At 44.0% G+C, this 26541-nt stretch overlaps 1 protein-coding gene across 2 annotated transcripts in view; it reads right to left on the bottom strand.

Annotated features, from left to right (window-relative positions):
* The window catches only part of LOC143766548 (uncharacterized), a 43977-nt gene extending 35792 nt beyond the window's left edge, over window positions 1-8185 (bottom strand). Inside the window, exon 1 of one of the 2 annotated variants that reach the window (XM_077254317.1) lies at window positions 8086-8185. The gene's annotated coding sequence lies outside the window, so the exon portion shown is untranslated. Of the gene's footprint in view, window positions 1-7263; window positions 7494-8085 lie in introns of those variants that run through there. The other variant, XM_077254316.1, reaches the window with a different exon arrangement.
* Between the last annotated feature and the right edge of the window lie 18356 nt (window positions 8186-26541).

Raw genomic sequence — 26541 nt, 5'->3', positions numbered from 1 at the left:
TCCTATTCTGTCTATTTAGATTAGTATTGGCCTCCTTTGCTAAAATCTGTTTTCATTTCTGTGTATGTCATTTCCCTCTCCACTCACAGTCAATATTTGTGGGGGGCTCTTTCCTTTGGGGGTTTTCTCTGAGGCAAGATAGTTTTCAGTTTCCATCTTTAGGGGTAGTTAGTTCTCAGGCTGTGACGAGGTGTCTAGGGAGTGACAGGAACATCCCACGGCTACTGCTAGTGTTGGTGTTAGGATTAGGAACTGCGGTCAGTACAGCTACCAGAGCTCGTCCCATGTTGTTCTTTAACCACCAGGTCATATCAGTGTTATTCCTTAACCACCAGGTCATAACACCCTACGTCACGGATCAGGGTGACTTTAGGCCAATAGACGGCTATCACATGCACAGGGGGGCTTATCCTAGTTATCCCTCCACTGCTACAATGTGATGAAAAAACACACACAAGGCTATTGACCTCTTCGTTTACAGCAGGGGCTTATTTTAGTTATCCCCCTGCTCTTCAATATACCACGAACTGCAGGGATTTATGTATATCCTGCTTTACAGTTACGCTTGAACTTGCAGCTCTCTGGCGCCCCCCTTAACCTCAGGTCAGGTTAGGTACTGCACCTAGGGTAATTAGTCGCCAGAAAGGCTGCCTGCTTTGTACTGGCTATTGGGCAAGCTGCAGCGAGGCGATATAACTACTCCCACTCAGGCAGGAACAATAATTGTCAACGCTGCCATCGCTAAGGTGACTCCCAAAGGCACAGAACAAAGGTATGCTGCCACCAGCTTCGATTAAACAGGTCCGAAGCTAACCCAAAACAGTAGCGTAACTCCCTTCAGAAGACTTAGGGTACGTTTTAGAACAGGAGAACGAAACTAGTATTTAGATATTTTACTCCGTAAAAAATTAATGCAGTGTTTACAAAAAGGCATATAAAGATGTTACAATATGAGACAATTGAAAATATGTACAAGGTAATTATAAAAATAACAGGGGTTAAATGAGACATTAACACTTACATGTATTCAGGGCATTGCAGGCAACCAGGCTAGTGGGCGGAGTTCCCATATGTCCCAGTTCATCAGGGCTAGCAGTCAGGGCTCCTCAGGTAAAACCAACTGCTGGGGGCCTGCCAGAGACTTATAGACTGCAGCCCGTGACATCACCAAAAGGGCTGGCTTTCCCAGTCCGTCCTCTCCCTTCAAACTTACCAAATTTAACTCTAATTCTTATAAGTCTCGTATTTTCATTCCCAAACATGTCAGAATCATAACACACCCAGCATTCTTCTTATTCTAAAATTGGCTTTCTAATGATACTAAATTCGGGCTCGTTTTGACACCCGGTTCCGGAGAAATCTGTACTCTGTCCCTGTTTGAACTAGAGGCTCATGCTTACAGTGTTTGACAGATCCGCCGATGGACCTTAGCAATATGTACTTATTATTTTCCTAGGCCAAATTGTTGGCCCAATATCTTACAGTATTGGAACAAAGGACTTCATGGATTTTGGGAAATTCTATACCAGTTCTAGCTGATTATAGATGGGAGGAGGGATGAGTAAGTTGCCCAGAGCCTGGAATTTACAGCTAGCAATAAAAACTTTTATACACGTCCACATCTCAGCAAACACAAACACAGAGAGAAGGGGGGGTTTTAGCCTGCAGCATGGGTCTGACAGGCAAAGCTACAAAATCATATTACATCATATTACATGTCATACAATATCGTGACACCTCTGAACAGATAAAAAAACAGACTGAAACATGATTGAATACCCTGCAGTAAATAAATAGCATAGTGCATGAAAATAATATAGGGTATTTAGTTAAAAAAAAAGTGTTATGTAACAAAAAAAAAAAAAAGCCGAAGCCATCCCACCACTCCACGGTGACCGTAATTTGGACAGTCCTAAGTCTAAAATTAAAAACACTATTTTGTCATGTGACATGCATGTGGATAAGGGATGAGAAGGATTGGGCCCACCTACTGGACACAGCAATGGAAAACCACATCAATATACACTGCTCAAAAAACTAAAGGGAACACTTAAACAACAGAATATAACTCCAAGTACATTAAACGTCTGTGAAATCAAACTGTCCACTTAGGAAGCAACACTGTTTGAAAATCAATTTCACATGCTTTTGTGCAAATGGAAAATACAACAGATGGAATTGATTGCCAATTATCAAGACACTCAATAAAAGGAGTGGTTCTGCAGGTGGGGACCACATCTCGGTAACAATGCTTTCTGGCTGATGTTTTGGTCACTTTTGAATGCTGGTTGAGCTTTCACATTCGTGGTAGCATGAGACGGACTCTACAACCCACACAAGTGGCTCAGGTAGTGCAGCTCATCAAGGATGGCACATCAATGCGAGCTGTGGCAAGAAGGTTTGCTGTGTCTGTCAGCGTAGTGTCCAGATGCTGGAGGCGCTACCAAGAGACAGGCCAGTACACCAGGAGACATGGAGGGGGCCGTAGGAAAGCAACAACCCAGCAGCAGGACTACTACCTCAGCCTTTGTGCAAGGAGGAACAGGAGGAGCACTGCCAGAACCCCGTAAAATGACCTCCAGCAGGCCACAAATGTGCATGTGTCTGCACAAACGGTTAGAAACTGACTCCATGAGGATGGTCTGAGTGCCCGACGACCACAGATGGGAGTTGTGCTCACAGCCCAACACCGTGCAGGACGCTTCGCATTTGCCACAGAGCACCAGGATTGGCAAATTCACTACAGGCGCCCTGTGCTCTTCACAGATGAAAGCAGGTTCACACTGAGCACATGTGACAGACGTAACAGAGTCTGGAGACACCATGGAGAGAGATCTGCCTGCAACATCCTTCAGCATGACCGGTTTGGCAGTGGGTCAGTAATGGTGTGGGGTGGCATTTCTTTGGAGGGCCACACAGCCCTCCATGTGCTCGCCATAGGTAGCCTGACTGCCATTAAGTACCGAGAGGAGATCCTCAGACCCCTTCTGAGACCATATGCTGGTGCATTGGGCCCTGGGTTCCTTCTGATGCATGACAATGCCAGACCTCATGTGGCTGGAGCGTGTCAGCAGTTCCTGCAAGATGAAGGCATTGATGCTAAGGACTGGCCTGCCCGTCCACTAGCCCTTAATCCTATCGCGCACATCTTTGACATCTTGTCTTGCTCCATCCACCAATGTCACGTTGCACCACAGACTGGCCAGGAGTTGGCGGATGCTTTATTCCAGGTCTGAGAGGACATCCCTCAGGATAACATCCACCGCCTCATAAGGAGAATGCCCAGGCATTGTAGGGAGATCATGCACGCACGTGGAGGCAACACACATTACTGAGCATCATTTCCTTGTCTTGAGACATTTCCGCTGAAGTTGGATCAGCCATAACTTCAATTTCCACTTTGATTTTGAGCATCATTCCAACTCCAGACCTCTGTGCTATATTAGTTGTGATTTACGTTGTTCTTTTTTTAGCTTTTATTGTTCTCAACACATTCCACTATGTAATGAATAAAGATTTACAACTGGAATATTTCATTCAGTGATATCTAGGATGTGGGATTTTAGTGTTCCGTTTTTATATTTTTGAGCAGTGTATATTAAGGTTTTTAATATTAGTTAGGACTGTCCCAATTAGGTTCACCATGAAGTGGTGGGATTGCTTTTGCAATTATTTTTTAATCAAACAAACGTGTTAACTAAGTACCCTATATTTTCTTGCACCATAGCCGTTTACTTAGTACAAGTTATTCAATCATTGTTTCTGTCCCCCCCCATATAAAGTACAGCCACCATCTATATGCACGTATATACAGCATTCTAAAATGCTGTGCATATATAGTAGGCCAACTGCCTGTATACCCTTATATACAGCATTTTATAAAGCACAACCACTATCTGTATGCCCTTAAGATAGTGGCATATTAGACTTGCCTAGCCCCATCCAATGGGCTTCGCTAGTCTTAATCCGGTGCCTTCTCTTCTATCACCATCCTTCTTTCTTTGAGTCGATGACGCGTCCTATGTCATCCACACGGTGTCTTCCATCGCGCTCCTTTGCAAGTGCACTTCTTTCTGCCCTTTGCAGTACTTTGCTTTGTGCTCAGCAGAGAAATGTTCCTGCACAAAAGCGTGATGAGGGAGGGAGTGTGGATGATGTAGAACACATCATCCATGGGAAGGACTGCACCGGATGAAGACTAGCACCAAACATAACACCGAACCGCCCCGTAGGTGAGTATAAGAAGTTATTTACATTATGCACATTGGCTTACAGACATACAGTATATACTCGAGTATAAGCCGGTCCGAGTATAAGCCGACCCCTCTAATTTTGCCACAAAAAACTGGGAAAACTTATTGACTCGAGTATAAGCCTAGGGTGGAAAATGCAGCAGCTACCGGTAAATGTCAAAAATAAAAATAGATACCAATAAAAGTAAAATTAATTGAGACAGCAGTAGGTTAAGTGTTTTTGAATATCCATATTGAATCAGGAGCCCCATATAATGCTCAGTACAGTTCATGATGGCCCCATAAGATGCTCCATATTAAAATATGCCCCATATAATGCTGCACAAATGTTAATGGCCCCATGAGATGCTCCATAGAAACTTTTGCCCCATACAATGCTGCATGAAGGTTGATGGCCCCATAAGATGCTCCATAGATTATGCCCCATGAGCTGCTCCACTGATTATGCCCCATACGATGCTCCACACATTATGCCCCATAAGATGCTCCACACATTATTCCCTATATGCTGCTGCTGCAATTAAAATAAAAAAAATCACATACTCACCTCTCTTCGCTCAGGCCCCCGGCACTTGCGATAGTCACCTTCCACATTCCACCGCTGTGCGCTGCTCTGTCTTCCATCCTCTGCACTGACTGTTCAGGCAGAGGGCGTCGCGCACACTAACTACGTCATTGTGCCGTCTGACCTGAACAGCCATAGCTAGAGGACGGAAGACAGCAGCGCCCTGCGTTGGAACGGGGAGAGGTGAATATCGCACAATGCTCACCTCCCCCCGTCATACTCACCTGCTCCCGGCGCGGTCCCTGGCAGCTTCTCACTGTCAGATGGTCTCCGGGAGCCAGCAGCGTCTTCCTATGTTCAGCAGTCATGTTCCGCTCATTAAAGTAATGAATATGCGTCCATATTCATTACTTTAATGAGCGGTACCACGTGACCGCTGAACACAGGAAGAGCTGCCCAGAGACCATAGGACATGCAGGGACCGCGCCAGAAGGTGAGTATGTGACAGCCGCCGCTCCCCCGCCGACAATGACTTGAGTATAAGCCGAGAGGGTCACTTTCTGCCCAAAAAAGTGGGCTGAAAATTTTGGCTTATACTCGAGTATATACGGTACAGCACTCTAGAAGGGTGTGTATAAGGGCATATAGGTGCTGGTGGTACTATATATGGGGAAAACCTGGTGACAGGTTCCCTTTAAGAAACCTATTGAACTAGGTTTTGGATGGTGAAAAACTTGTAATTTAAATATTGATGGTGGCTGAACTGCAGGTGGTCTGTGTCGCTTCATAAGTTTAAGGCTGGGGTCACACTAGCGTAGAATACGGACGAGCGCTATGTGAGAAAACATCGCATGGCACTCGGACCAGTGTTAATCTATGGGGCAGATCACATCTGTGATTATTTTTACATGCCGAATCAGCATACGAGAACAATCGCAGCATATATACCTGACAGGGGCCCATACATTCTGATATAATCCGTAATATATACCTGACGAGCCCATACAGTCTATATCTACAATAATATATACCTGACAGAGGCCCATACATTCTGATATAATCCGTAATATATACCTGATAGGAGCCCATACATTCTGATATCATCAGTAATATACACCTGACAGGAGCCCGTACAATCTACAGTATATCTACAATACTATATACCTGACAGGAGCCCGTACCGTCTGTATCTACAATAATATATACCTGACAGGAGCCCGTACAGTCTATATCTACAATAATATATATCTGACAGGAGCCCGTACAGTCTGTATCTACAATACTATATACCTGACAGGAGCCCGTACAGTCTATATCTACAATAATATATACCTGACAGGAGCCCGTACAGTCTATATCTACAATAATATATACCTGACAGGAGCCCGTACAGTCTATATCTACAATAATATATATCTGACAGGAGCCCATACAGTCTATATCTACAATAATATATACCTGACAGGAGCCTGTACAGTCTGCATCTACAATAATATATACCTGACAGGAGCCCATACAGTCTGTATCTACAATAATATATACCTGACAGGAGCCCGTACAGTCTATATCTACAATAATATATACCTGACAGGAGCCTGTACAGTCTGTATCTACAATAATATATACCTGACAGGAGCCCGTACAGTCTGTATCTACAATAATATATACCTGACAGGAGCCTGTACAGTCTATATCTACAATAATATATACCTGACAGGAGACCGTACAGACTGAATCTACAATAATATATACCTGACAGGAGCCCATACAGTCTATATCTACAATAATATATACCTGACAGGAGCCCGTACAGTCTATATCTACAATAATATATACCTGACAGGAGCCCATACAGTCTATATCTACAATAATATATACCTGACAGGAGACCGTACAGACTGAATCTACAATAATATATACCTGACAGGAGCCCATACAGTCTATATCTACAATAATATATACCTGACAGGAGCCCGTACAGTCTATATCTACAATAATATATATCTGACAGGAGTCCATACAGTCTGCATCTACAATAATATATACCTGACAGGAGCCCGTACAGTCTGTATCTACAATAATATATACCTGACAGGAGCCAATACAGTCTATATCTACAATAATATATACCTGACAGGAGCCCGTACAGTCTGTATCTACAATAATATATACCTGACAGGAGCCCACACAGTCTGTATCTACAATAATATATACCTGACAGGAGCCCGTACAGTCTATATCTACAATAATATACACCTGACAGGAGTCCGTACAGTCTGTATCTACAATAATATATACCTGACAGGAGCCCGTACAGTCTAGTGTATTCACCAGTGAGCCGGCTAGACTGTATGGGCTGCAGTCAGGACCTGGCAGGAGCCCATATATTCTGCTGGCATTAATAATTTATACCTTGAAGGAGCACATACATTCTAGTGTCATGTATAGGCTGCAGTCAGGGCCAGGCAGCAGCCCATAAAGTCTGCTATGTTCAAGAATATATACCTGGAAGGAGCCCATACAGTCTAGGCTCAACCAGAGAATAATGGAGCCTCCAGCACCGACCTTCACCCGCAGAGCCGCACTCCACATAGAGAATAATGGAGCCTCCAGCACCGACCTCCACCCACAGAGCCGCATTCCACATAGAGAATAATGGAGCCTCCAGCACCGACCTCCACCCGCAGAGCCGCACTCCACATAGAGAATAATGGAGCCTCCAGCACCGACCTCCACCCACAGAGCCGCACTCCACATAGAGAATAATGGAGCCTCCAGCACCGACCTCCACCCGCAGAGCCGCACTCCACATAGAGAATAATGGAGCCTCCAGCACCGACCTCCACCCGCAGAGCCGCACTCCACATAGAGAATAATGGAGCCTCCAGCACCGACCTCCACCCGCAGAGCCGCACTCCACATAGAGAATAATGGAGCCTCCAGCACCGACCTCCACCCGCAGAGCCGCACTCCACATAGAGAATAATGGAGCCTCCAGCACCGACCTCCACCCGCAGAGCCGCACTCCACATAGAGAATAATGGAGCCTCCAGCACCGACCTCCACCCGCAGAGCCGCACTCCACATAGAGAATAATGGAGCCTCCAGCACCGACCTCCACCCGCAGAGCCGCACTCCACATAGAGAATAATGGAGCCTCCAGCACCGACCTCCACCCGCAGAGCCGCACTCCACATAGAGAATAATGGAGCCTCCAGCACCGACCTCCACCCGCAGAGCCGCACTCCACATAGAGAATAATGGAGCCTTCAGCACCGACCTCCACCCGCACTCCACATAGAGAATAATGGAGCCTCCAGCACAGACCTCCACCCGCAGAGCCGCACTCCACATAGAGAATAATGGAGCCTCCAGCAGCGACCTCCACCCGCACTCCACATAGAGAATAATGGAGCCTCCAGCACCGACCTCCACCCGCAGAGCCGCACTCCACATAGAGAATAATGGAGCCTCCAGCACCGACCTCCACCCGCAGAGCCGCACTCCACATAGAGAATAATGGAGCCTCCAGCACCGACCTCCACCCGCAGAGCCGCACTCCACATAGAGAATAATGGAGCCTCCAGCACCGACCTCCACCCGCAGAGCCGCACTCCACATAGAGAATAATGGAGCCTCCAGCACCGACCTCCACCCGCAGAGCCGCACTCCACATAGAGAATAATGGAGCCTCCAGCACCGACCTCCACCCGCAGAGCCGCACTCCACATAGAGAATAATGGAGCCTCCAGCACCGACCTCCACCCGCAGAGCCGCACTCCACATAGAGAATAATGGAGCCTCCAGCACCGACCTCCACCCGCAGAGCCGCACTCCACATAGAGAATAATGGAGCCTCCAGCACCGACCTCCACCCGCAGAGCCGCACTCCACATAGAGAATAATGGAGCCTTCAGCACCGACCTCCACCCGCACTCCACATAGAGAATAATGGAGCCTCCAGCACAGACCTCCACCCGCAGAGCCGCACTCCACATAGAGAATAATGGAGCCTCCAGCAGCGACCTCCACCCGCACTCCACATAGAGAATAATGGAGCCTCCAGCACCGACCTCCACCCGCAGAGCCGCACTCCACATAGAGAATAATGGAGCCTCCAGCACCGACCTCCACCCGCAGAGCCGCACTCCACATAGAGAATAATGGAGCCTCCAGCACCGACCTCCACCCGCAGAGCCGCACTCCACATAGAGAATAATGGAGCCTCCAGCACCGACCTCCACCCGCAGAGCCGCACTCCACATAGAGAATAATGGAGCCTCCAGCACCGACCTCCACCCGCAGAGCCGCACTCCACATAGAGAATAATGGAGCCTCCAGCACCGACCTCCACCCGCAGAGCCGCACTCCACATATATGGCTGCTCTCGCTCTGTGCACACAGGACCTGTGATGAGGTCACAGGAGGGGAGGAGTCAGGGGGTCACATGATCAGGGGCCTCAGTGTATGCAGGACTCTGCTGTGCTGTATATACTACTACGTGGGCTGTGCTGTATATACTACTGTGTGATTTTTTTTTTTTTTTTTTTTTTTTTAGTATAGATGGTTAGCACTCGACCACGTAGAAAAAGGTGCAAGTGAAAAGGAACCAAAGATTCCGTAAAGTCCAAAAATAGCTATAGAATCACTGCACTCAATAGATAAGTATGCTTTCAAGTGAATAAATTTTATTTACGGTGGTGGATGAAGCGACAATTTTTTTGACGTTTCGGCCGAACTCCGGCCTTTATCATAGTCGCTGGAAAAAATATAAAACAATATATACAATCAGAATGCTTCATATACAAATATACAAGATATTTACAAAATATAAGAGAGCCAGTCTATCCAGGTTGATGAGGGTGCAAATATACAGATGCAACTAGGCTGGCAATATCAAAAACGACACTGGGTATCAGTAGTACAGGAGTTGGCATAGAACGTAAATGATTAAGTACAGAGTAAAAAGACATAAAAAGACATGGAGCATACCCTTTAAGGTCACCGAAAGGTTATTGGCACCGTTTATTGGGATGTCTCAAATTGATGATATACTTACTGAAGGTGAAAGGAGAGGGGGAAGAATAGTTAAGAAGGTGGCCTAGAAATCGCTGGCAAAGTGTAACATTAAGAACAGTGACCTTGATGTAGTTTGTAGTAGTGCGTCTCTTGAATGATATAGTGTGACGTGACCGGGGGTGGGAACAAGAGGAGAGAAAAAAACTAAGAGGGGAAAGAATTATATATATATATATATATATATATATATATATATATATATATATATATATATATATGTACCCGTTTAATGGATGATCCAGGAGGGGTTTGCGGCAAGCTAAAGGAGTGCTGTCCTGATTTTGATAATTGAGCTACAATGGGCAAAGTAGTCAGGGTAAGAATATGGTATATGATAGCGCTGGAGTCATTTTACCGGGTGGGTGCTAGATGTATGCAACAGTACTCACAGAAATAGAAGGCGTAGTAGTCTTGCGGGAGCAACAACGTGCTCGTGCAGTAATTGTGTGCTGCACTGGATGCGGAATACGAGCATCATCAATTTGAGACATCCCAATAAACGGTGCCAATAACCTTTCGGTGACCTTAAAGGGTATGCTCCATGTCTTTTTATGTCTTTTTACTCTGTACTTAATCATTTACGTTCTATGCCAACTCCTGTACTACTGATACCCAGTGTCGTTTTTGATATTGCCAGCCTAACATATTTGCACCCTCATCAACCTGGATAGACTAGCTCTCTTATATTTTGTAAATATCTTGTATATTTGTATATGAAGCATTCTGATTGTATATATTGTTTTATATTTTTTCCAGCGACTATGTGATAAAGGCCGGAGTTCGGCCGAAACGTCAAAAAAACTGTCGCTTCATCCACCACCGTAAATAAAATTTATACTACTGTGTGGGCTGTGCTGTATAAACTACTGTGTGGGCTGTGCTGTATATACTACTGTGTGGGCTGTGCTATATATACTACTACGCGGGCTCTGCTGTATATACTAGTGTGTGGGCTGTGCTGTATACACTACTACGCGGGCTGTGCAGTATATACTTCTGTGTGGGCTGTGCTGTATACACTACTACGCGGGCTGTGCAGTATATACTTCTGTGTGGGCTGTGCTGTATAAACTACTGTGTGGGCTGTGCTGTATAAACTACTGTGTGGGCTGTGCTGTATATGCTACTGTGTGGGCTCTGCTGTATATACTACTGTGTGGGCTGTGCTATATACACTACTACGCGGGCTGTGCTGTATACACTACTACGCGGGCTGTGCAGTATATACTACTGTGTGGGCTGTGCTATATACTACTACCGGGCTGTGCTGTATACTACTACGTGGGCTGTGCTGTATACTACTGTGTGGCCTGTGTTATCTACGCGGGCTGTGCTATATTATGCAGGCTGTGCTATATACTATGCGGGTTGTGCTATATACAGTACAATGCGGGCTTTGCTATATACTATGGGGAGTATATTATATTCTATGGGGGAGGCCGTGTTATGTACTATGTGGCTGTGTTATATACTATGGGACGGTATATTATATTCTATGGGGGAGGCTGTGTTATATACTATAGGGGGCTGCATTATATTCTATGGGGGGATACATTATATATTATGGGGAGGTGGGTTGTATTATATTCTATGGGGGGTTACATTATACTCTGGGGTGGCTGCATTATACTCTGTGGGGTGGCTGCATTATACTCTGTAGGGTGGTGGCTGCATTATACTATATGTGGGCTACATTATACTGTATCGAGGACTATGGGGAATACATTATACTATATGAAGAACTATGGGGTGCATTATACTATGGGAAGTGGATTGTACTACATGGATGACTATGGCGGTGCATTATACTATATGGAGCAATATGAGGAGTGTATTATACTATGTGGAGGACTGAGCAGTGTATTTTAATATATGGAGGACTATAGGGAGTGTATTATACTATATGGAGGACTGTGGAGCATATTATAATATATGGAGGACTATGGGGTATATCGCCGGTGTAAACTGTAGATGTGCTGCTGATAACATGATGCTGTATGGTGATCTGTTAGTGATCTATTAGTGATCGTTCTGTCTCATCATTATTCCTCAGCTGGTGGAAAGAGGCCGGGAAACAAGTGTTGAACAACTTCAGTATTGTTGATCAAACTCATTTAGCGGCCTGAACTCACCGCACGTAAATACAACCGAAATGCTTTTGTGTGATGTGCAATATGTTAGCATTTGGGTCCCCATTTTAAAGTTTGCCTAGGGCCCCACTTTGCCTAAAACCGGCCCTGCCTACAAGTGTACAAAGATATTATACAGTCACCAAGTGACAAGTGGGCCTGTGTAACTTCAAATGCCAGGGCTGAATTTTAGTCCCAGTCCGGCCCTGCCTGGGACCAACATAATAGCGCAAAAGGTATATACCTATTTATGGTTTCTTGAGTGTATCTTATGTAAATTTGTAGACATTTGACTGGGTGTGCAATATACCTGTTTGCAGCTTTTGTTTTCTCCCATAGGCTGTCCTTCTCTGAAGGCTTTTAGCACAGGTATTTCTCATTTTGTGTCTAAGGCTGCTTTCACACTAGCGTCGTCTTGCGGCCGTCGAAATGCGTGGTTGCGACGCATCGACGGATGCGTCGTAAAGACAGGAAAACGGATACAACGCTTACATTATTTCGACGGATGCCTCGTCGATTCGCTAGACGGTTCCGTCGAAAAACTGGATCCGTTGCATCCGTTGTTTCCATCCGTTTTTATGACGGATCCGTTTTCCACATAATAAAAGTGGGAGTCTCCTTATGTGATTGGCTACTGGAAAATAGGGAAAACTATATACAGACTGTTTTTACAGCCCATCTTCGAAAGGGTTTAGAGAAAGTGGCAGAGATGGAAGGAGTGCTTGTGAGCATTGCAAACGTGGTTACCGATGTGATTTTTGAGACCATTCGCCTGGATATCATGGTTCAGGAGCAGGAGGCGGCAGCACAAAGATGATGGATGCGTCACCCTCGATGTCGCAGACTGTGGATTCATCCCATTAACGCACTGCGGATGACCCGGGGCGTCTATTCTACCCTGTACATGGAGTTACGGCAGAACCCGGAGAAATTTTATAATTATCTTCGGATGAGGCAGGAGCACTTTGATGTGTTGCTGGAACAAGTTGGGGATGTCATCCAAAGGCAGGACACACACAGGAGGTCTTCCATTACACCGGCGGAGCGGCTGATGGTGACCCTGCGGTAATTAAATTTTTTTTTTATCTCACTGTTCATATTTAATGCCATGCCAGCATATTTTAACGTATGGAAAACAACATCAGCAGTGAACATGGTCCCCAAAATACTGAGCTGTAACACAGCGTTGCATGTTCTGGACCATGTTAATATTTTCCATGTATGGGCCCATGTATGCACAGATGTAAAAATGCTGTTGTTAATGTGCACTGCAACAGCCAAAACAAAAAAAAGCTGTGGCATTTTTAAAATGGAAAAAAAAAAATAAAATAAATTTATGTAAATTGCTTACAAATGTCATTTATTTTGCTGTCTTTACAATCTTTTATAACTTTTGTTTTGCTTTTTCACAGATTCTTGGCTACAGGAGAATCCCTAACGTCACTACACTACCAGTTTCGCCTTGGACTATCAACCATTTCCGGAATTGTGAAAGTGACCTGCCTGGCGATATGGGATACCTTGCACACGGAGTACATTCCACAACCAACAAGGGACATCTGGCTGCAGAGTGCAGAACAGTTTGAGAAAGTGTGCCATTTCCCAAATTGCTTGGGGGCAGTCGATGGGAAACACATCCGTATAGCAAAACTGTCAGGAACAGGCTCGGAGTACTACAACTATAAGAAGTATTTTTCTATCGTACTCATGGCCATAGCAGATGCCAACTGCAAATTTCTGGCTGTGGACATTGGAGCCTATGGCCGGTCCAACGACTCCCAAGTCTTCAAAACTTCACCGATGGGCCGTTGTTTGTATGGCGATACATATGACTTTCCACCAGCCAGACTACTCCCGGGAACAACTGGACCACCTATGCCATATGTCTGTGTGGGTGATGAGGCCTTTCAGTTGTCCCCACATCTCCTCAAACCATACTCAAGCCGAGACTTGACCAGAACCAAAAAAGTGTTCAATTACCTGCTTAACGAGAGCAAGAAGAGTGGTGGAGTGCGCATTCGGCATTCTCACTGCAAAGTGGCGCGTACTGCTCACCGCCATAACTCTGCACATACGAACTGTGGATGAGGTTGTGAAGGCCTGCGTGGTCCTACATAACTATGTACTTTCAAAGGAGCCTGTTTCCGTGGATGATGAGGATTTGGAGACCACCCTGTGGGATTACCACAGCAGCTCTGTACGTTCTGCCGGTTCTGTTTCCAGAATGAGGGACAACTTTGCTGAGTATTTTGTTTCACCTGTGGGCAGGGTGCCATGGCAAGAGAACATTGTGTGAACTTTTATTTCAGGTCTTGGTGATAAATGTTTGTGTATAAAGTTTTTTTATTGCCACCAACTTCATAATTAGTTGAATACACTTTGGTATATGTGGTGTAATAAACCAAATGTTATACCTTCAAACGTGTGGTGTGTATTTAATTTCCAATTATTAACATATAAAATGAAGCCACTTCACAACCAAATTTTTTCAAACCAAAACAAAATGTATTTAAAAGTTATTACAAACAAACATTGTAAATGTTTCAAAAACAATTTGTTGAAACACCAAATTTGTGTCCACCATTTTTTTTTTCTTGTTTAACTTTTTTTTGGTAACTTTTTTTAGAGTTGTTTAAACTTCATTTTTTCATTTTTTTTTTATTGGCAACAATTTTATTTTTTATCCTTTTATTTTTTGTTACCCTTTTTTTTTATTTTTATTTTTTTAAATTACACAACATAAAAGAACAATTTTTCAACAAATATTTTACAAATCCATAAAGTGTGGGGTGGAGATACTAGCGGAGGGGCTGGAAGGTTGGACCACGTCAATTTGTGGGGAAAGCCTACTGGGTTGTGGTGTAGTGGAATGGGATGAAAAAGCAGGAGGCTGAGCAGGGGAGGGTGTTGTAGGGGTAGGTGGAACAGTAAACGGGGAAGGAAAGCTTGACGAGGAAAACATTGGGGAAGACACTGTGATTTGTGGCCAGGATGGGAATTGGGACTGGGTTTGGTTTTGGGACTGGGGTTGGTATTGGGACTGGGTTTGATGCTGAGACTGGGGTTGGTATTGGGACTGGGGTTGGTTTTGGGACTGGGGTTGGTATTGGGACTGGGGTTGGTATTGGGCTGGGGTTGGTATTGGGACTGTGGTGGGAAATTTGTAGTGGCTGTGTTGGGAGGTGTGGGAGTTTGGCTCATGACCCGCAGTAGAGCAGCATGGCAGTCGTGCATTACCTGCATCTGCTGGTCAAGAGAAAGCTTTTCCATGCTCCTGAGCATTGATTGAAAAAAAAAAGGTTGGCCGGAGATTGACTTACATCTGAATGCAGCCTATCCAAGCGACTGCTGGTTTCAGTGCTGGTTTCACTGATACGTGATTGCAGCATGCTGAAACCAGCAGTCACTTGCTCTCCCAAAATTTTGAAAGAGCTTTGGAAGGATGCATTCAGATGAAAGAACTCAGGAGCATAGCTCCTTTCCAGACCCCTCTGTCACTGCCGCCACGAACCTAACGGTGGTCTAGAGGTGGCAGGATCAGAGGGGTGTGGTAAAGAGAATGCTACGTCTTGACCAGCAGATTCCAGTAACGAGGGCTGCGATGCTGCTCCACTGCTGCTGGCGGTAGAAGTGGATGGAACAGAGGTAACGGAAGGGCCAGATGAGGGGTCAGAGGGATGTGGCCTACCGACGTGGCCCTCGGTGACGGACTCCTGAGAGATCGCTCCAGAGGGGTCCGAAGTCGATGCAGGCGCCCGATGGCTGAAGAAGGTGCTGTGAAATAGAGAACAAATAACAATTAATATATTGACAGGGGAAAAGCCCTGACTGAAACCAAACAAGTTAGGTACAATTGGTCATTCAATGGCCTGTTGAATACTTACACTCTTTGCAGCATACTCTCCCGGAGGAAGGACAGGGCCCGGCCATATTTATATGGAGTCCTTCGTCTTCGTGCTGAGCCACTCGGGGCCTGCATCTCCTCGTTAAACTCCCTCTTGTAGCGATCTCTGAGTGACCGCCACCACTTCCTAACCCTTTCACCTGTAAAGACAAGAATAGAATCAAGTGTTAATTATAACGCATTCCATTCAGTTAAAAACATAACTGAAAATTTTATACTTACATTCTTGAGTCTGCTGCCTTGGATCAAGGTCATCCCACCTCGGCAAAACGTTACGGCATACTTCCTCCCAGAGCCGACGGGTCACAAATAAATCTGCATGGCGTTTGTCACCCATATGCCAGAGCGGCTCCCGCTCGCGGACCTCCTCAATCAGTTGTTCCACATCGATCCCGAAGAGGTCATCAGCATCTGAGTCGCGAGCACGCTGTTGATATTCATTAAAAAAATAAAAAGAACATTACTACACAGAAACAAATAATGATCAATAGAGGCAAAAAAATAAAAATAAACTCACCTCTCGGCGACCGTGGCCACGACTACGTCGGCTCCGGGAGCGGCTGGGAGGATGTTGCTGTGCAGCAGACTGGAAAACATTAAAAAGAATTACGTTAAAGTTATGCATATGTTGTATGTATACTGTTATGTATGATGTTGTGGTTTGAATGTGTTGGGTGCTCAGTGATGCGTGAAGCTGTTTCGACACAACTTACACTCTGTGCGCCCGCTCCTCGTCTTTCTCCACCCCTCTCGTCTCCTTCTGAGAGTCCTTCGGCTGCTTCAGCTTCCTGTGATCAAATAATTAAGGCATATAGTGATTAAAAAACATTTTACGTGTAGCTACATCACATGTAAACATTAATAATTACCGCAACACGCTGTCGCTGTGGAGAAGGGCTCTCAGAAGAAGACATTGTACTGTTTTGTAGTCCCTGGCTTTCCGCTGTGTTCACTGATGTTTCTGCAAGTATAAAAACCCTTGTAATCTACTATACACATTGAAATTGAAGCTGTAGGGTCTTTAATACTTACATCAGCAAAGCGGATGTGGTCCCTGGGTCCTTTACTTGGTCCGGGCGGCTGTGGTCCCTGGTGGGAGGTGTTCCTGGGCCTTCAGGTAGTCCGCTGTGGTCCCTGGTGGCTCTGCAAGTATGACAAGTTTATATTGTTAGAAACAACCCCCCAAACTCACGAATGTAAAAGATGTAATAACCACCCTGCTGAAATTATCAGAGAAATGCAATTGTATGTGCTAGCTGTAAAACCATTTACCCCTACCCCCCCAAACCCCCCCAAAAAAACTTTTGGAAACTTGAAAGGCCTACACACCAGTTCAAAATGTATTGATCATATATGTGATTTGAAAAGATCCATTTAAAATAAACTGTACCACATTTTATTTCCCTTCTAAAAAAAAAAATAGATTACCTTTTATCTTTAATAAATAAACCCTGCACCAACACAGTTTTGCATGTGTGGACATTTGTACATACATCAGTTAAAAATTTACCTTTGTGAAATTATACTACGGAGATTTTTCATAAACTTTTTATTAATTATTATTTTATTTATTTTTTTTACATCACAATAGGAGCGAAAATGCTCTTTATTTTAAATACAAGTACATCAAATGGAAATTTATTGAGCAATAAAACACCAAAAATATGTGTTGAGAAACAAAGAACACACACGCAAGACACATGCTGACACACGCTCACACACTAAACCACAGGCTACACAAATCGCACAACTTGGTAAATACATCACAGTAAAAAAAAATGCATGTGCACGGACGCATGCACCCGCAATCACACAGACACATGCACAAAAGCACACAGGTGCAGGCATAAAAGCACAAACACACAAAAGCACACAGCCGTACACACACACATGCACACACACAAAATAACCCAGCCGGCCAAAAGCACAAGATGCACACAGACACGCACACACACACACGCACCCACATACGAATGCATAAATGGCAGGAATCAGGCTGGAGCTCAAAGCTGACTGGCTTCACAAGAGCAGTCCTCATGCTGTAGCTGGACTCTGACAGGACGCTGGCTGGTGCAGTATGATGTCAGGCCTATGTCTGTATTCAGGTTTAGCTCTGGTTCAGGCTTAGCTCTGACTGTATTCAGTACGTCATACAAACACAAACACATGCACACGCACACACACATGCACACAGACGCATGCAAAAATGGCAGTATATATACTCACACTGGCTGGAATGCTGCAGCTTTAGGTTCTGAAGCTGGCAGGCCTCTGGACACTGGCTGGCTTGGCAGATGCTGGCAGGCTTGGCAGATGTTGGCAGGCTGGGCACAGGCTGGGCGGATGCTGAGCAGATGTTGGGTAGATGCTGGCAGGCTGTCTTCTGGCTTCTTTCTGGCATATCTGGGGTTGAAGGCTCAGGCCTGGTTTATATAGATTTGGGATGAAATTGGCAACAAAATCCTGCTTCTGAGCATGCTCAGTGTAAAAAAACGTTTTGCAGCGCTGCATCCCGTCAAAAAACGTGTCCCGACGCATCCTGCGCTCATAGGCTGCTATTGTAGCCAACGACACATTAATAAGGAAGCGTCGCAACACGTTTTTCCGGCGCAGACAAAAAACGTTACAATCAACGTTTTTTTCCAGGGGACATGTCGGAACATTCTGACGCATCCGTCGCAAAACGTACACAACGCATGACAATCCATCTCGATGCGTCGCTAATGCAAGTCTATGGGAAAAAAACTCATCCTGCGGGAGATTTTGCAGGATGCGTTTTTCCACCAAAACGACGCTTTTCAACGTACGCAGAAAAACGCTAGTGTGAAAGTAGCCTAATTGAAATCCCCCAAAAAAATATTTAGTGCGGTCACAGAAGAGCATATCTCACAACTTTGCATCCCTTACAAATTAATTTTCCTTCTATTGACGCACATTGATTGTCTTTTGATTGCACCTATAAAGAATGAGGCCGACAAAAACTGCCCACCCAAACATGGTATGATACCCTCACATTGAATTCCACCACATATGCAGTATAATGACCCTCCTGTACCCCCACCTCAACTCCCCTGGAAAACTGTGGTGACCCCAACACTGTATGATACCCCAACTGTCCAAATATGCCCCCCACATAGCCCTACATACATTATAATGGCCCACAGACAGTATAATGGCCCCAACACAACCATCCACACTGTGTAATGGCCCCCGCTAGCCCTTAAAACAATATAATCCACTCTACACAGCCTTCCAAACAGCATAAAAGCTCCTACCAAGCCCTCCACACATTACGATGGACCCCACACAAACCTTCATAATTTAATTACTCACATTCATTATAATAGCCTTTCAAACAGTATAATGGGCTCTACATAGCCCTGAAACACAGTATAATGGCCCCCACAAAGTACTGAAAAAAGTACACTGGCGCTCACATAACCCTTCAAATAGTATAATGTTACTACATAGTCCACCATATAGAATAATGGCCACCACATTGCCTTCCATTTAGTATAATAGTCCACACATACAATATAATGGGCCACAATGTACTCATTGATTTAAAATAATAAAATACTCAACTCTCCTGGTTTCCCTGCTTCTCCAGTCTCCATAGTCTGTGCTCTGAAACTCTTCACTTCTCAGCACAGTGACACAATTAAATGACGCACCTACAAAGGGAGAATGATGGTGATGGTTTCCCTATTTCATCATTGCTTGCAACTGTATTGGCATCCAGGATGCCGATACAATTCATCCTACGATGTTGGGTGGGACCCTCTGCCTCACAGACCCCATAGCAGCTGCAAGGTTTGTGCCATTGGCAGTGCGGCACTGCTTCCAACAACATTCTAGTCACCTCAGTACTCATCTGTCCAGATGTCCAATCTAGCGACAAAGAAGGAGAAAATGGTCAGCTCAGCCACATATGGAAGATCCATGAAGAGGAAAGTTGTGGTGCCACAGGAAAAGGTAGGTACAGAAATTCCAGCATCCAAATCTTTATAAAACACTATTGAAAAAAATATTTATAAGGTCACAAGTCCGGTAACCGTCTGTTACACGCAAACACGTTTCCGACTGCTGTCTTTATTCATTGCACATACAATTGTGAATTGGTCACAAATATGATCAAACATGACCAATCACAAGGAAAGAAGGTCACAGCAGGTAACAAAGAACTTCAGTAAAAAAGATTTGAAAACATGATAATCAAGGGTGCACAAGAAATGATGGGGCCGAGAAGAGCAGATCTCACTTTACAGCACTTACAGAGTAATTTTCCTCCTATTGAAGCCCTAGATTCCCCTTTAATTGCTCCTATAAAGTGTGATGCCAACTAAATTGCCCCCAAACACAGTAAGATACCCCCAACGTTCATTCCAACAGAGTACTCTCCGCATGCACAGTAGGATGATCCTACTGTACATGGGGCTGGAACAAGGCATTTTGTTGCCCTAGGCAGTTGAAGCCGATGCCCCACCCACATGAACCCTCATCCCCATGTAAAGAAATAGGTCTGAGACTAATTTAGCCCCTTAGTGACAGAGCCAATTTGGTACTTAACCCCTTTACCCCCAAGGGTGGTTTGCACGTTAATGACCGGGCCAATTTTTACAATTCTGACCACTGTCCCTTTATGAGGTTATAACTCTGGAACACTTCAACGGATCCTGGTGATTCTGACAATGTTTTCTCGTGACATATTGTACCTCATGACAGTGGTAAAATTTCTTTGATAATACCTGCGTTTATTTGTGAAAAAAATGAAAATTTTGAAAATTTTGCAATTTTCCAACTTTGAATTTTTATGCAATTAAATCACAGAGATATGTCACACAAAATACTTAATAAGTAACATTTCCCACATGTCTAATTTACATTAGCACAATTTTGGAACCAAAATTATTTTTTGTTAGGGAGTTATAACGGTTAAAAGTTGACCAGCAATTTCTCATTTTTACAACACCATTTTTTTTTAGGGACCACATCTTATTTGAAGTCATTTTTAGGGGTCTATATGATAGAAAATAACCAAGTGTGACACCATTCTAAAAACTGCACCCCTCAAGGTGCTCAAAACCACATTCAAGAAGTTTATTAACCCTTCAGGTGTTTCACAGGAATTTTTGGAATGTTTAAATAAAAATAAACATTTATCTTTTTTTCACAAAAAATTTATTTCAGCTCCAAAGCTCCAATTTGTTTTATTTTACAAAGGGTAACAGGAGAAAATAAACCCCAAAAGTTGTTGTACAATTTGTCCTGAGTACGATGATACCCGATATGTTGGGGTAAACCACTGTTTCGGTGGGAGGGAGAGCTTGGAAGGGAAGGAGCGCCGTTTGACTTTTCAATGCAAAATTGACAGGAATTGAGATGGGACGCCATGTTGCGTTTGGAGAGCCACTGATGTGCCTAAACATTGGAACCTCCTACAAGTGACACCATTTTGGAAAGTAGACCCCCTAAGGAACTTATCTAGATGTGTAATTAGCACTTTGACCCACCAAGTGCTTCACAGAAGTTTATAATGCAGAGCCGTAAAAATAAAAAATCATATTTTTTCACAAAAATGATCTTTTCGCCCCAAATTTTTTATTTTCCCCATAGTAAGAGAAGAAATTGGACCCCAAAACTTGTTGTACAATTTGTCCTGAGTACGCTGATACCCCATATGTGGTGGTAAACCACTGATTTGGCGCATGGCAGAGCTCGCAAGGGAAGGAGCGTCATTTGACTTTTCAATGTAAAATTGACTGGAATTGAGATGGGACGCCATGTTACGTTTGGAGAGCCACTGATGTGCCTAAACATTGAAACCCACCACAAGTGACACCATTTTGGAAAGTAGATCCCCTACGGAACTCATCTAGATGTGTTGTGAGAGCTTTCAACCCCCAAGTGTTTCACTACAGTTTATAACGCAGAGCCGTGAAAATTAAAAAAAAAATTCCCACAACAAATATTTTTAGCCCCCAGTTTTGTATTTTCCCATGGGTAACAGGAGAAATTGGACCCCAAAAGTTGTAGTCCAATTTGTCCTGAGTACGCTGATACCCAATATGTGGGGGGAACCACCATTTGGGCGCATGGCAGAGCTCGGAAGGGAAGGAGTGCCATTTGGAATGCAGACTTAGATGGATTGGTCTGCAGGCGTCACGTTGCATTTGCAGAGCCCCTGATGTAACTAAACAGTAGAAACCTCCCACAAGTGACCCCATATTGGAAACTAGACCCCCCAAGGAACTTATCTAGATGTGTTATGAGTACTTTGAACCCCCAAGTGTTTCACTACAGTTTATAATGCAGAGCCATGAAAATAAAAAATCCTTTTTTTTCCACAAAAATTATTTTTTAGCCCCCAGTTTTGTGTTTTGCCAAGGGTAACGGGAGAAATTGGACACCAATAGTTGTTGTGCAATGTGTCCTGAGTACGCTGATACCCCATATGTTGGGATAACCCCTGTTTGGGCGCATGGGAGAGCTCGGAAGGGAAGGAGCAGTGTTTTACTTTTTCAACGCAGAATTGGCTGGAATTGAGATCGGACGCCATGTCGCGTTTGTAGAGCCCCTGATGTGCCTAAACAGTGGAAACCCCCCAATTATAACTGAAACCCTAATCCAAACACACCCCTAACCCTAATCTCAACTGTAACCCTAACCACACCCCTAACCCTGACACACCCCTAACTCTAATCCCAACCCTATTCACAACCGTAAATGTAATCCAAGCCCTAACCATAACTTTAGCCCCAACCCTAACCCTAACTTAAGCCCCAGCCCTAACCCTAACTTTAGCCCCAACCCTAACTGCAGCCCCAACCCTAACCCTAACCCTAGCCCTAACCCTAGTCCTAACGCTAATGGGAAAATGGAAATAAATAAATTTTTTAATTTTTCCCTAACTAAGGGGGTGATGAAGGCGGTTTGATTTACTATTTTTATCAGTTTTTTTATCGGATTTTTATGACTGGCAGCTGTCACACACTAAAAGACTCTTTATTGCAAAAAATATTTTTGGGGTTACCACATTTTGAGAGCTATAATTTTTCCATATTTTGATCCACAGAGTCATGTGAGGTCTTGTTTTTTGAGGGACAAGTTGTTGTTTTTATTGGTAACATTTTCGGGCACGTGACATTTTTTGATCGCTTTTTATTCCGACTTTTGTTAGGCAGAATGACCAAAAACCAGCTATTCATGAATTTCTTTTTTTTTTTTTTGGGGGGGGGGCGTTTATACCATTCCGCGTTTGGTAAAATGGATAAAGCAGTCTTATTCTTTTGGTCAGTACAATTACAGCGATACCTCATTTATATCATTTTTTTATGTTTTGGCGCTTTTAGACGATAAAAACTATTTTATAGAAAAAATAATTATTTTTGCATCGCTTTATTCTGAGGACTATAACTTTTTTATTATTTTGCTGATGATGCGGTATTGCAGCTTTTTTTTTGCGGGACAAGTTGCCGTTTTCAGCGGTACCATGGTTATTTATATCCAGCTTTTTGATCGCGTGTTATTCCACTTTTTGTTCGGCAGTATGATAATAAAGCGTTGTTTTTTGCCTTATTTTTTTTTTTACGGTGTTCACTGAAGGGGTTAACTAGTAGGACAGTTTTATAGGTTGGGTCGTTACAGACGCGGCAATACTAAATATGTGTACTTTTATTGTTTTTTTTTTTATTTCGATAAAGGAATGTATTTATTGGAACAATATTTTTTATTATTATTATTTATTTAGGAATTTTTTTTTTTTTTTCACATATGTAAAAATTTATTTTTTTACTTTTTTACTTTGCCGCAGGTGGGGCATCACATTTTATTGACAGATCACTGATCTGACACTTTGCTGTGCACTGTGTCAGATCACACAGGCACAGCAGGGAAGCTTACCAGTGCTTGCTCTGAGCAGGCGCTGGTAAGCCACCTCCCTGAAGGACCCGGATGCAGCCCCACGGCCATTTTGGAACAAATTTATTTTTGTTAGGAAGTTACAAGGGTTAAAAGTTGACCAGCGATTTCTAATTTTTACCACACCATTTTTTTTTAGGGACGACATCACATTTGAAGCCACTTTGAGGGGTCTATATGGCTGAAAATACCCAAAAGTGACACCATTCTAAAAACTGCACCCCTCAAGGTGCTCAAAACCACATTTAAGAAGCTTATTATCCCTTCAGGTGCTTCACAGGAATTTTTGGAATGTTTAAAAATGAACATTTAACTTTTTCACAAAAAATTTATTTCAGATCCAATTTGTTTTATTTTACCAAGGGTAACGGGAGAAATTGGACGCCAAAAGTTGTTGTACAATTTGTACTGAGTACGCTGATACCCCATACATGCAGGTAAACAACTGTTTGGGCGCATGGCAGAGCTCGGAAGGGAAGGAGCACCGTTTGACTTTCCAATGCAAAATTGGCTGGAACAGAGATCAAACGCCATGTCGCGTTTGGAGAGCCCCTGATGTGCCTGAACAGTGGAAACCTCTCAATTCTAACTCCAACCCTAACCCCAACACACCCCTCATTTTTACAACAAAATTTACAAAACCATTTTTTTAGGGACCATCTCTCATTTAAAGTCACTTTGAGGGGTGTACATGACAGAAAATACCCAAACTTGACACCATTCAAAAAACTACACCCCTTAAAGTGCTCAAAACCACATTCAAGAAGTTTATTAACCCTTTACGTGCTTCATAGGAACTGGAACAATGTGGAAGGAAAAAATGAATATTTAACTTTTTTTTGCAAACATTTTATTCAGAGCCAACTTTTTTTATTTTCACAAGTGTAAAAAGAGAAAATGAACCACAAAATTTGTTGTGCAATTTCTCCTGAATACTGATACCCCATATGTGGGGGTAAACCACCGTTTGGGCGCACAGCAGGGCTTGGAAGAGAAGGATGTTATGACCTGGTGGTTAAGGAGCAACATGGAACAAGCTCTGAGGAGATGGTATCTTTACTGACCGTAGTTCCTGAACCTAACACAACACTAGAAGTAGCCGTGGAATGTTCCTGTCACTCCCTAGACATCTCGTCACAGCTGGAGAACTAACTACCCCTAAAGATGGAAACAGGAAAGCTATCTTGCCTCAGAGAAAATTCCCAAAGGACAGACAGCCCCCCACAAATATGGACTGTGAGTGGAGAGGGAAATGACATACACAGAATGAAACCAGGATTTAGCAAAGGAGGCCACTTCTAACTAGATAGACAGAATAGGAAAGGATACTGTGCGGTCAGTATTAAAAGCTAGAAAAATCTATCACAGAGTTTACAAAAAATCTCCACACCTGACTAATGGTGTGGAGGGCAAATCTGCTTCCCCAGAGCTTCCAGCTTAACTGAATGTAGAATACTGACAAGCTGGACTAGAGCAAACACAAAATGAGCTGAACGATTAAGTCCACAGCAAGTGGACAACAAATGAACATGCAAGGACTTATCTTTGCTGAACTGGACCGACTATCAAGGAAATCCAAGGAGAGATCTGAATCCAACCAAGAAACATTGACAGCTGGCACTGGCTGAAGATCATAGCCAGGCTTGTTGTGAACACTGTTTTCGGACTCCCTCCTGTGGTCGTGAGTGGTACTGCGTGAGTTCTATTTTTGGGCTCCCTCTGGTGGCTCTTTTGTTTTTCTGCGGGTCTGTGGCTGGGATCAGCTGCCTCGTCACCTGCTATTCAGGTTTCCTATTTAACTCACGTGGACCTTCACTTTTTGCCTGCTGTCGTTGTATTCAGTGCTGGTTCAGATCTCTCCTGACTTCATTCGTTATCTGTCTCTTCAAGAGAAGCTACGTTTTTTGCTAGTTCATTTTGCTCATCTGTGTACAATATGTTTCTCAGTATATGATGAGTTCAGTCCAGCTTGTTAACATGTGATTTTCTCGCTTGCTCTTAGCTCTGGGGTGCAGAGTCTCTCCCCTCACATCGTTAGTTGGTGTGGGGGTTCTTGCATTCTCTGCGTGGATATTTTTGGATAGGGTTTTTTACTGACCACACAGATTCTTGCTATCCTCTCTCTCTATTTAGTGATTAGCGGGCCTCCTTTGCTGAACCTGTTTTCATTACTACGTTTGTGCCTTCTTCTTAATTCACCGTTATTATTTGTGGGGGGCTTCTATATTTTTGGGGTTATTTCTCTGAGGCAAGGGAGGCTTTTATTTCTCTCTAGGGGTAGCCAGTTTCTCAGGCTGTGAAGAGACATCTAGGAATTTTAGGTACGTTCCACGGCTGCCTATAGTGTGTGCGGTTAGGATCAGGTTTGCGGTCAGTCTAGTTCCCACATCCCAGAGCTCGTCCTGTGTTCTTTTCTTAGCTGGTCAGATTTGTGATCCTAAGCCACTAAGGATCATAACACAGGCTAAATAGCAGAGCAGGAGAGACGATCAGTGGAAGCAGCTGCTAAGCTAAATCCAAGGAGCAGCAGTTCCACTTACAACCACCGGAGGGAGCCCAAGAACGGAATTCACAACAGAAGGAGCACTGTTTGACTTTTTCAATGCAGAATTGGCTGGAATTGAGATCGGACCCCATGTCGTGCTTGGAGAGCCCCTGATGTGCCTAAACAGTGGAAACCCCCCACAATTGACACCATTTTGGAAACTAGACCCCTTAAGGAACTTATCTAGATGTGTGAGGAGCACTTTT

This window comes from Ranitomeya variabilis, chromosome 4 (assembly GCF_051348905.1).
Source record: "Ranitomeya variabilis isolate aRanVar5 chromosome 4, aRanVar5.hap1, whole genome shotgun sequence".
Classification (NCBI taxonomy): Eukaryota; Metazoa; Chordata; class Amphibia; order Anura; family Dendrobatidae; genus Ranitomeya; species Ranitomeya variabilis.
Note: the sequence above shows the minus strand (reverse complement) of the source record. Positions and strands in the feature narration are given on the sequence as shown.